The 12,688-nt window shown below is 46.6% G+C and overlaps 1 protein-coding gene across 1 annotated transcript in view; it reads right to left on the reverse strand.

Moving 5' to 3' along the window:
* Window positions 1-12,688, reverse strand: part of NRXN3 (neurexin 3) — a 1,822,863-nt gene that overhangs the window by 1,625,492 nt on the left and 184,683 nt on the right. The window lies entirely within an intron of this gene.

Here is a 12,688-nt window from a genome sequence, read left to right on the forward strand (position 1 = left end):
GCATGCATGCATGTTAAGTCGCTTCAGTCACGTCTGACTCTGTGCGACCCTATGGACTGTAGCCTGCCAAGCTCCTCTGTCCTTGGGAGCCTGGCGGGCTACAGAGGTTGGAGGAGGCCAACATTTCCTCTCCCCTGAGTTACAGAAAGGTGATGCCTGACTTCTGCAGCTTCCCGGAGCCTTCCTGATGGCTGGTCCCTCTCCAAGACAGGCCCAGTGGCCAGCTGCATGCTCTCAGATTGCATCTAGGTTTGTGGTGTCATCAGTTCAGTTCAGTCACTCAGTCGAGTCTGACTCTTTGCAACCCCATGGACTGCAGCACGCCAGGCTTCCCTGTCCATCACCAACTCCAGGAGCTTGCTAAAACTCATGTCCATTGAGTCAGTGATGCCATCCAACCATCTCATCCTCTGTCGTCCCCTTCTGCTCCCACCTTCAATCATTCCCAGCATCAGGGTCTTCTCCAAAGAGTCAGCTCTTCACATCAGGTGGCTGTGGTGTTAGAGTTTCAGCTTCAGCATCAGTCCTTCCAATGAATATTCAGGACTGATTTCCTTTAGGATGGACTAGTTGGATCTCCTTACAGTCCAAGGGACTCTCAAGTCTTCTCCAACACCACAGTTCAAAAGCATCAATTCTTCAGCGCTGCAATCTCCAAAAATTTACTTTTTCTGGTTATATCTTCACTCGCATCCTCAGCCAAATGCAAACCTCTCTTATCTCAAGATGATATCTGAGATGGTGAAAAAGCCAGAATTTGGGATTGTGTTCTGATTTTCACACAAAGCTGGTTGAAAGTGCAGATGGTAAAATGTCCTCAGTGAGCCCAGCCAGAAAACCAGGCTTCACCAGCAAAGGTTATGGTAGTCTTGAGTCGGAGAGTCTTGATTCTGCAGAATCACCTGGAGAAGGTAACTGATGGCTTGGGATAGCAGTGAGCGAAGAGCATTAAAGTCATGGCTTTTTAAAACACTGTGCTGTCTGTTCAGGGTTAAATGCATAGACCAAGGCACTGAAAAGAAATCTCTCAAACAAGGACCCAGAGCGGACTAGGTACATAATGAAGGGAGCACTATAATTATGTGGGTAATGGATGGATTGTTCGATAAATGTGGAGGGGTAATTGGCTTTTAAAGGAAAAGTAAATAAATAGAATTCTAGTCTCTATGTCCCTGACCACATGCAAAATATATTCCTGTTGCATTAGAGACCTAATGGTCAGAAACAAAACTTTAAGACTATTAGAAGGATATACAGGGTCATGCCTATAAGCTTTACGACACTGAAATAGTAAAAGAGTTTTTGACATAAAAAATATCTCATGGAGGGCCAAATTAATCCATCTGCAACATCTTTTTAGACAATATCATAAATGAACTTTAAAAATGAGATAAAATGAGAGAAGTTATTATTATTATACACACGCACACGAAAGTGAGAGTGATGGTCATACAGTCGAGTCCAACTCTATGTACCTTCATGGACTGTAGCCCACCAGGCTTCTCTGTCCATGGAATTCTCCAAGCAAGAACACTGGAGTGGATTGCCATGACCTCCTCGTATACACACACACACACACACACATATTTTCTATGACTGCAAGGAGATCCAACCAGTCCATTCTGAAAGAGATCAGCCCTGGGATTTCTTTGGAAGGAATGATGCTAAAGCTGAAACTCCAGTACTTTGGCCACCTCATGCAAAGAGTTGACTCATTAGAAAAGACTCTGATGCTGGGAGGGATTGGGTGCAGGAGGAGAAGGGGATGACAGAGGATGAAATGGCTGGATGGCATCACTGACTCGATGGACGTGAGTCTCAGTGAACTCTGGGAGTTGGTGATGGACAGGGAGGCCTGGCGTGCTGCGATTCATGGGGTCGCAAAGAGTCAGACATGACTGAGCAACTGAACTGATCTGATGTATGTATACACAGAGAGAGACTGATACCTAGAATATATGAAAAACTCTAAAGTACCAATTAGAAAATGGATGAAGATCGTCAAAGGTACAGACTTCCAGTTTTAAGATAAATAAGTACTGGGATATAATGTACAACATGATAAACGTTCTTTACACTGCTGTACATTATACATGACAGTTGTTAAGAGAGTAAATACTGGACTTCCCTGATGGCCCAGTAGTTAAAAATCCATCTGCCAATGCAGGGGATTAGGGTTCGATCCCTGCTCAGAAGAGTCCACATGCCACGGGACAACTAAGCCCGTGTGCCACAACCACTCACCTGCACTCTAGAGTCCAGAAGCCTGAACTACTGAGCCCGCGGGCCACAACTACACCCTAGAGTCCATGTTCTGCAACTAGAGAATAGCCCCTGCTCGTCAGAACCAGAGAAAGCCACGTGCAGCAATGAAGACCCAGCATAGCAAAAAGAGATGAAGCAAAAGTTTTTTAAAAAAGAGTAAATCTTAAGAGTTATCATAAGAAATTTTTTAAAGTTTCTTTAATTTTGTATATATATATGAGATGATGGATGCTCACTAAACTTATCGTGGTAATTACTTCATGATGTATATAAGTCAAATCATTATACGTACACCTTTAACTTACACAGTGCTTACATCAATTATATCTCAATAAAACAAAAAGGAAAAAAAAGTTGCAACCCAAAAGAAAATGAGCAAAAGGTACTAATATAAGCAAGTAACACATAGAAAAGGAAACTTTAAAGCTGCTGCTGCTGCTGCTAAGTCAAACTTTAGTCGTGTCCGACTCTGTGCGACCCCTCAGACGGCAGCACACCAGGCTCTGCTGTCCCTGGGATTCTCCAGGCAAGAACACATGAAAAGTTTCTGACTACATGTGATAATTAAAGAAATGCAAAGAAAAACTAGTCACATCAAAGTGGCAACCTTCGTAAGGTCCATAATAACAAGTATTGGAGAGGAAATGGAGAAATGGACTGTCCGTTGATGGTGGGAGTTTAAACTGGAACGATCAAACCTGAGAGTCTTTGGCAACACGTGCTAAATTTGAAATGGGTGTTCCTTAAGACCAGCAATCACACATGTGGTACACAGCATAGAAAGATCTTCAAACACGTGCACAGGAGAAGTGTGCATTGCTTCTCCTAACTGAAATGCTTCCCAATGCAAATAACCAAACATTCTAAATGTCCACTAGAACAAGAAAGAATACATAGTCATAAGATGAAATACTGTTCAGCAGACAAAATGGATAAACTAGAGCTAAATGTATCCACACACACACAAAACCAATTTGCAGAAAACAATGATAACCATTTCCATAAATACTATATAGTGTTTATGAACACTTAAGTATGAAACTAACATAGAAAAGCTTGGACAACAAGAACACGTACCAGATTTTTAACAATGGATGCCCCTGGCAGTGAGATAGTGGATGGAACTAAACAGAGAAATTTAATTTGTAATTTTAAAATGTTTATAATAAAAAGCAGATCAGAAGCAAATATGACAAAATGTAAATATCTGTCCATGCTGGGTAATGGATACAGGTGTTTTTAAGAGTATTCTCCAGGCTTTTCTATTTTAATGTGTTTATAACCAAGAAAAGAAAAGCAAACAATGTTCTTATATTAAATGTAAACCCTCACACCCTAAATATGTCTACATTCTATTTCCTCCATCTCTGCCTCAGCTCAGACTCTCGTCTCTTCTCCAACAGGCTGTTACTGGTCTCCCTGCTTCCAGTTTCCACCTCTACAATGTTACCAGGGTGATTTTTCTGAAATACAAATCTTCAAAATCTATAAAAGGAAATTCAAATCCAACTCTCTTCACACGGATCCTTAGCTTTCGGATAAAACCCTCGCTTCTTTGCATGGCAGACAAAGTCCTCCATGTCTGAGGTCCCACGTCTGTTGGCCCCAGACGCCGCAGTCCCTGCCCCTCACTACACACACACCCGGGGCTCTGGCCCCACTGCCGTCCAAGGGCCCCAACTTTCATGAGCTTGTAGAACACTCTCCCCCTGCTCATCTCCCCACTTCATTACGGTTTGCTCTTCAACGCTGGACTCAAGACATCACCTCCTTCCTGCATTCAGGGCTCCTTCCCCAGCCTCCCTGAGAGCCCCGTGCAAACCATTTCTGCAATTAGCACGTCGCATCCTAACCACCCTCTCCCCAGGGAGACTACGCATCCAGTCTCAGAAACCAAGTCTCATAAAGTTCTTTCCCTTGTGCCTTAATGAATGCTCACTAAATTGTGTCAGATTAATAAATTAAAACATCCCAGCACACAGGAAACACCCACGGAGCACAAAGTACCAACCTAAGTGTGGTTTTACTCATTCGTTCTGTAATGACTAGGATTATCGATAATAACCATAGCCCTCCCTTGTGGGGTATTACAATGCACTTGCTGGGTCTTGTGGGAGAACGTAAAGTAAGACTGGACATAGGCCTGGTCTTCAGGGAGTTTCCAGTCTTGTGGGAGAGACACTATTAGACATGAAGCAACCTGAAGCCTATAACCAGATCTGGGTATGACATGGGCAACTCAAATCTAACGTAGAACCCATTCCCAGCAGATTTCCCTTAAAGCACTTAGACATAGAGTTGCTTTACAATGAACAAGAGGTAGGAAACAGGAAAGAAGAGAAATGGGAAATGATAAAAGAAGAAAAGGCCACAGAGGTCCTCACATTCATTTCACACATCCCGGCTTACTGCCCGATGCGAGTAGACACTGAAGGTGGGAACGGGCCCAGACCAGGCTGGGGGCCCCCACGGGTGCCTGCCTGTCAAGATACCCTGTATCCTCAGGACCAATAATTTAGGGAGAAGGGGGGCCTGGCACTGGCTGGCAACTTGGCCAGACAGTCCCAGTCCTTCCCCTGCCCCAGGGCTCTGCCATTCAAATCAGTATTCGTTAGCGGGCGGAATGGGCTCGCTTCACGCATGTTCTAATTAGACAATGGAGATTATTACAAAACACCTGCAATGTTTGTAATCATTTAAAATAATGAGAATCAATATTAGCTTTCAAAGTCACCATATGGTAAATGCTCATTCCAGGCATGTGGTCCCTGATAGGCTCTCAATGCTTCAAAACTGATCATTAACATTTTTTAATTTGCAAGAAGTTGCTCTCAGTTAATGAATTGGCTGCCTGTGTGCCCTCCGCACAGTGACTGCCTCTAAGTGATCATTTAATTGTAACACGGCCTCAGGGCCCACCGGAGTACTTGGGGTCTGCTGCAAAGGACATGCTCCAGAGTCAAGAACAAACCAATACCCCACCACCAGAGGGCACTTCTCAGATGTCTGATCTCCAAGCCCCTTAAAATGCTGGTTCTCAGATCCCGAGAGAACTTGTGAAGAACAGACTGGTGAGTCCCATCCCAGAGTTTCTGACTTGGCAGGTCAAAAGGAAGGGGCCTGAGATGCTGCATTTCCAACAGTTTCCCAAGTGATGGAGTCACTGTTGGGCCAGGGACCACGCTTTGAGAAGCACTGTCCTACAGGAGGACATCCAGGCCGGACTCCAAGGTAACACCTTCCCCATCGGCAAGAAGCACCCGGGAAGGGTGAAGATTGAGAAAAAGACTTTAGTTTTTTCCCTGTTCCCTGAGCAAACTTCCAGGTCACACCTAATAAGATGGGCGTTGGGCCTCATGGAACATGTGTTGAGCCAGATACTGTGCTGGGCACTTCCACATCTTGATTAATCCTCACCATAACCCAGTGAAGGAGGTGCTACCACCACGTGGGACAAAAGAGGAAACAAAGACCCGGGACTGTCCGGTGGCAGCCTGGCCAACACGTGGAGGATTCTGATTTAAACAAAGGTTTCGTGCCTCCAGTCCCGTGTGTTATCACAACTGTCCCAAACGACGTGACTGGAGGGTAAGTGTGGGCCACTTCACTCGTCACCCAGAGCCTGTTTTCTCCCCTTCCCTGGGCTCTCCTGACCACTATGGGATGCGAGGCGGAGAGGATCCTCTGCAAGCACGTAGATGGTGCAAATTACCAGAACTGCACCAGAATATACTTTTTCCCTTCACACATGGTCAAAAATTCTTCCCTCCCCATAAACTGAGCACACAACACCTTTTTGCTTTGACCTCAGTTTGACTTTGCTTTGACCTCAGTTCTCATCTACTAGGCTGGTACTTCTCAACTTTTAATATGCCTAGGAATCACCTGGGGAGCTTGTTAACCTGCAGCCTCTGGAGGCACAGGTCTAGGACGTGCCCAGAAGCAGCACGTGCTGCCCTGCTTCCAGGTGGCACCCCAGGGGATGCTGACGGTTAGCTCTGTGTAGACACAGAGGACCTGGCGTGGTGGGAGGCGTGAGTTTGGGAGCCAATGCACCTAGGTTCCGATCACTCCCAAGGTGTTTTTCCTAAAGCAGTTTACTCGAACTCTCAGAACTTCAGCTTCCTCATTTCTAAACTGGGAATAAGATATACCTCCCCCCACAGGATTATGGGATTCCCAGGTGGCACTAGTGGTAAAGAACCAGCCTGCCAATGCAGGAGACGTAAGAGACAGGGGTTCGATCCCTGGGTCAGGAAGATCCCCTGGAGGAGGGCATGGCAACCCACTCCAGTATTCTTGCCTGGCCTGAAGGGCTACACTCCATGGGGTCACAAGGAATCGGACACCACTGAAGCGACTTAGCACGCACCACAGGATTACGAGATAAATAACACGTGAAGAGCACCTATCATTCTAGCACCCTTCTGCCCTCTCCACAAAAACCTCTCTGCAACTACTTCACCCTCTTTGAAATCTCCCTTCTCTCACTTCCCACCCACCCAAGGGAGGTCGGACATTTTTACCTGGTTTACCTGTGGGGCAGTCACAGGCTTCTGATAGACCAAGTCCACAGCCAGGCTGTGCCGGGTCTCAAATACAACCCAGGGCTCCTGATCCCAAGCTGAACGCTGTCTCCCATGCCCTAGGGACTGAAGCCTCAGCCCTTCTAATTTGGCGGTAGAGCAAACACAAGAACAGAACCACTGCAGCCAGAATTAGCATAGCTCTGCAGGAGTCCTAAAGAAGAAATGAATGGCTCCGTACTCATCTTTTGTTATCTGGAAATAGAAATATTGGCAGTGGGAGTGGGGTGGGGTTGGGGGGAAGTGTGCAGATTTCAGCACAGCAACAGCCCAGAAAGTAGACACTGTCTTATCTCTAGCTGGAGCTCTATTTTCATCCAGGGAGTGACTTGGTAAAACAGTCCCTGGGATAACGCATGAGACACCTCTTAGCCCCAGGCAGGGAGCCCTGAGAAATGTACAATATCAAAAGAAGGAAAACAGATAAAACGGAAAAATCATAGGTAGGATTTATGGCAAAGTTTGCTCACAGCCAGGTGAATTCACTAGGCTCCCCGAGCTTCCTTTTTCTTCTTCCTTTGAAGTTTGAAAATACCTAAGACTGTTGTTTTAAATCATCCCCATAAAACATCGCCGGCTACAGAAGCTGCGATCAGGGATTCTCCCGGCATCCGCATTTGTCGCCGAGCTCGTAATTCACAGCAATTCATAAACTTTTTCAAAATGCTGTGAACGTAACTTCAGGGGGTTAATAAAACAGCTTTCTACTCCTCTACTTCTTGCCATTGATAATTTATTCAAATTGTAATTGCCTGTAATGTGCACCCTCTATCACATTACTGCTCACGCCCCATGCACGCTCCCCCACCATCCATCACCCCAGCTGTCAGCACGGCCCTCCTTCCTGCCTGGCACACAAACACGGGACTGCTTCTCTTCTCATAGCTAGTGGACAAGCTGGATGGAGGATCCCACTGGCGCCTTCCCACTCGATGGCTGACATTTAGTCTCAGGCTATCTGTGTCTCAACCATGTGTCTTGTGGCATGAGGTTTGCAGGGTTTGGTGGTTTGGGCAGAGCTATTTGCGCGTATGCAGACAGTGAAATGGCGGCAAAAGGCTCTCCTGGGGAACAGGGGTTGATGGATGGATCACCGATTTGAAATTCAGGAGACTTCCCATCCTAGCTGTACTGTGACTTCTGTGCAAGCAGAGGTAACCCCTTAACCTCTCTGAGCCTGTTTCCTCACCTAGAAAATGGAGGCTGTGAACTTGCCCCCTCCATTCCACAGGACCCAGTGACTGTTTCAGAGACAATGAGACTATTTCTCAGGCTGACTCTGACTCACACAAAGTCTGACATTCCCTTCCAGGTTTTCCCCAGTGGAAAAAAGCAAGTTATCATCTGAGTTCTTGAGGCAGATCTGGAACCAGATGATCAGGCAAGGAGAGAGGTCATGGAAGGTGGGACCCAGCTTCTAGGGGCAGATAAAAAGGATACTAGAGTCAGTTCTAGAATTAGTCCAATTGTCTGGTGTTGGGCAAATGGGTATCTGATTCTGGTGACCCCAAGATGGCAAAAGCAGAGGTCAAGGCTGCAGCTGGGCTCCAACCAGTGGCTCTGAGGTCTTCCGGGCACTGGGCGATAATACATCAGATGATGTTTCTTTCCCCCTGCCCCTGTTCAGATCTCAGTGTGCATCAGCAGTTTCCAGCCTCCTTACTGAGCGGCCAGCACCGGTCTCTCCTCTCCTGCATATCACCTCTTAAGCTCCCCAGATGTATAGAAGGATGGAGTCCCAGCCTTTAACAGCCTTTCCAGAAGAAAATGCTCCCACCCTCTCAGAAGTTCCTGTGTGGACTCAGAAGTCCACATGCAGGGCCTGTCTCCAGGCAGCTGACCGCACAGAAAAGCAGCATCTTCTCGACCCCGGCTTTTTGTTTTCACCACCCACACCCCCACCCCCCACTTCTTGTTAAAATTCCCCACAACAAGTGGCTGCAGTAGGTTTGCTCAGCAGGTACCTGAACATAACTGAGAAGAGGGAAAGGAAATCGCAGAGAATGCCAAGAGACCTCCCAGGTCCCCCATCACCCCCTGATGGGTTTCTCTTTATAACACGTGGGGGAAACCAACTGGTTTCCTGCATCCGTGGAGGCCGAGAAGTGGCACTAAAATGAGGAGGAGGAGAAGCAGAGAAGAGACGTCTCTAAACCCCCCAGTTAAGTTCTGGCCCGATGCCTGAGCCCCTGGGAGCCTCTAGTCCCTTAGGAAGAGGCAGGTGGAGGAAAACGCTCTTTTCTGCAGCTGCTACCACTTACCACAAATCATTTATTTCATCTTCTTAGCAAGCGCAAAGTGTACCCAATCCCACCAACTGCTTTCTCAAAATCTTAAGATGTAGCATTCTCCGGTAGGACTTCTTCCCCGAACGAGATTGCCTTCCTCGTGCGATTTACATTAGTGGGGAGTCTGTTATTAGCTTGATATTTTATCCCTGACACGGTGAGAAATACTGCTGCCATAAACCTGGGTGCCCTTAGTAAAAGCTGAACTACTTGGCAAAAGCTAATAAAGTGAGGGACGATGAGAGCAATTGGCTATGAATACCTAAGCAGCAAAGATGACAGAGGCCCCACAAGGCTGGGCCCCAGGCATGCGCGGGTCTGCACACACACAGACACGCGCGCACGCCCTCCCATGTCACTTTCCCTTGCAGCCACGATCACCTTTTTTCTTGCCCTGTGAGCCATTCCCTCCCAACCCAGGGCTCTTCGGTCCAAGAGTCGCAGTTGCTAATTCCTAAAAGCGGATGGATCTAGGCTTTGTAAACCATGCAAGATTCAGAAGGCAGAGGAAACGCCCAGAGAACTTGGTGAGGATTCAAATTCCCAGCCCCCAATCCCTCCAGAGATTCTGAGAACAGGATGATGGGATCTGAGAACCCGCATTTCTAACAAGCATCCCATGAAGGGTCAAGGGGACTGGACTCTGGCGACCGCTGTATTCGTAGGCGCTGAGTGGTCAGCATAACAAACAGGAACCTATCCCTGCACCAATGTTGAGTGAAGAATGCGTTTCAAGGCCGACTCAGACCCTGTTTCAAAAGATCTGGTCATCCGTATGCCCCAAAATGACTCAGATCAAACCAGCCGTATCAGAACAGAGGCTTCTGCCTTCCTGAAGGCAGGTGCCAGCCCAGGTTCTGAGTGTGTGCATCATGTGCAGGAGGAAGGGTGGATGCTCGCTCCGTATATTGATGAACATGTGCTGTCAGTCCGTGGACACGCCCATAGGAATATTAATAAAGGCAGCGTCTCTTCCTCTGGCTACCTATTTAAGAAACTTTACCAAGTGAGAGACTCTGAAGCGCAGTGGCTGGCAGTAAATGCCGATCTGTTTGGCTCACATTGCTTGAGGGACTTCAAAACACTCGGAGGCAGGACTGTTGGGTGTGGTCCTCACCCAACCAGCTGCTTCTCCTGAATAATGAAAAGAACACAAAACCACACTGGACAAGCGGTGAATTATGCAGCATGCCTTGAAGTTTTTAACATGTGCTTCTTTACTCAGTGATGAGCCTGGAAGGAAGGCTCTTGAGATGGGGTCAGGGGTGGCAGAATCCACCGTGATGGAAAGTGAGCCTGGTGGAGCCAAAGAGATGGCATAACGCTGTGGATTCTCAGCCCTGGCTACATAGTGGCATCATCTGCAGAATTTAAAAATAATAGGAAATACTAACCCTAGAGATCCCAACTCTGATCTGGGGTGGGGCAGGGCACAAGTATTTTTTTAAGGCTCCTCAGATGTTTCCAACATGCAGCAGAAGTCAGTCATCTCAGACGAATAGAACTTCCAGGGAGTTTAAAGCTGGATGCTCAATCTGCGCTGAGTTGGACCTTCTGGCAAACTTCACAATGTGTTATTACTGGGGTCCCATCTCAGAGAATAACAGGTGTGGATTCTTTTAAAATCCCCCCCTTTTTTTTTCGCTTTTGTGTGTGCTCAGTCGTGTCTGACTCTTTGCAATCTCATGGGCTGTAGCCTGCCAGGCTCCTCTGTCCATGGGGTTTTCCAGGCAAGTATACTGGAGCAGATTGCCATTTCCTACTTCAGGGGATCTTCCCGATCCAGGGATTGAACCCGGGTCTCCTGTGACTCCTGCATTAGCAGGTGGGATCTTTACCACTGTGCCAGCCGGGAAGCCAAAATCTCCCCAGGTGATTGCACTTTGCAGCAGAGGCAGAGAAGGGCTGGGAGATGTTTCATGCTGACGGCTGCCTGTCCTTTGCCTCGGGTTTTAACACTGACTTAGTGGGAAGCACTGGATTTTGAATCAAGAGACTGAATTTAAGTCTTAACTTTGTTAGAAACTTGCTGTTGCAACTTAAGCAAGTCATTAACCCTCTAGGCCTCAGCTTCATTTTGATCCTATCTCACAAAACTGGTATAAGAATTAAATAAAATCATTTGAGGGACTTCCCTGCTGGTCCAGTCTTTAGAACTTTGCCTTCCAATGCAGGGGTGTGGGTTTGGTCCCTGGTCAGGGAGTTAAGATCCCAGTGTCTTGAGGCCAAAAAGCAGAACATAAAACAGAAACAATATCGTAACAAATTCAATTAAGACTTCAACCATAGTTCACCTTTTAAAAAATCTTAAAAACTACATTGAAAAAAAAAATTGAAAGCACTCAAAAAATAGTGATCTGCTACATAAATATCACTGTATCCTTTCTTAGACCAAAAAAACAAAGGTTCTACAGGGTTTGTATCTCAGCAGGCAGGGAGAGCCTGTGCTATGAGGAAGCAGGCCCCATGGGCAGATAATAGTGACAAGGATGATGCTTTAATGCTTCAAGTGCGTTTTTCCACCACTGACTCCACCCCAGGTAGAATTCTGAGATTATGCTGTTCCATATTAGAGAAGCAGCTCAGAAAGTCTCAGAAAAAGCCTCAGAAAGTTCATCACTCAAACAGCAGCAGCAAAATTCAACTTGGTTCTATTGATTTGCGACCCCAAGTCCTTTCCATTACACCCAAGGTTCTCCAAACCTTCCTGTGCAGCAGACTGTAGGGACCCCTACCCCAGAGTTTCTGATTCAGCATGAATCTGCATCTCTAACAGTTCCCAGGTGATGCTGTTTGTTCACTGACAACACTGGGAGAACTACTGAACAACACCAAACCTTCTTTGATGGTAGAGAATCGCCCTAGAGAATGAAGCAACTGCACTGTGGCAAAAGTGGGGGCAGGGAGGAAATGGGGAGCGAAATGGACAGTCTAACTTCACCTCCTCTATTTCTTTAAACGTGTAAGGAAACAGGCTCAGTGAAGCTAAATGGCCTATCAAAAGACATGTGTCCCACAATACCAGGCAAGGAGGCGTGGAGAGGGCTCGTAGAAGCTGGCAGAAATACCAGGAAAGGCTTTGGTGCCATGGGCTCATGAATCATTAAGGGTCTAGAGGGCTTGAACCCCCTGGTGGTTCAGATGGTAAAGAATCCGCCTGCAATGTGGGAGACCTGGATTCAAGCCCTGGGTTGGGAAGATCCTCTGGAGTAGGGCAAGCAACCCACTCCAGTATTCTTGCCTGGAGAATCTCCATGGACAGAGGAGCCTGGTGGGCTACAGTCCATGAGATTGCAGAGTCAGACACGATTGAGTGACTAAGCACAGCACATCAGCTTTCTGGACAAATCAAAACAATTCTCTAAACCACAATTTAATTTCCTGTAAAACTGAGAAAATGAGAGAACCTATGTCTCAGAGCATTTAGTAAGATAATGAATGTGAAATATACAGTTTATTTGACATTAAGCACCCGATAAATGTTAGCTGTTATTTATAATCATTACTGTTATTACGATCACCATTCAAACCACTCTCACCGCCAGCAAG

This window comes from Bubalus bubalis, chromosome 11 (assembly GCF_019923935.1).
Source record: "Bubalus bubalis isolate 160015118507 breed Murrah chromosome 11, NDDB_SH_1, whole genome shotgun sequence".
NCBI lineage: Eukaryota > Metazoa > Chordata > Mammalia > Artiodactyla > Bovidae > Bubalus > Bubalus bubalis.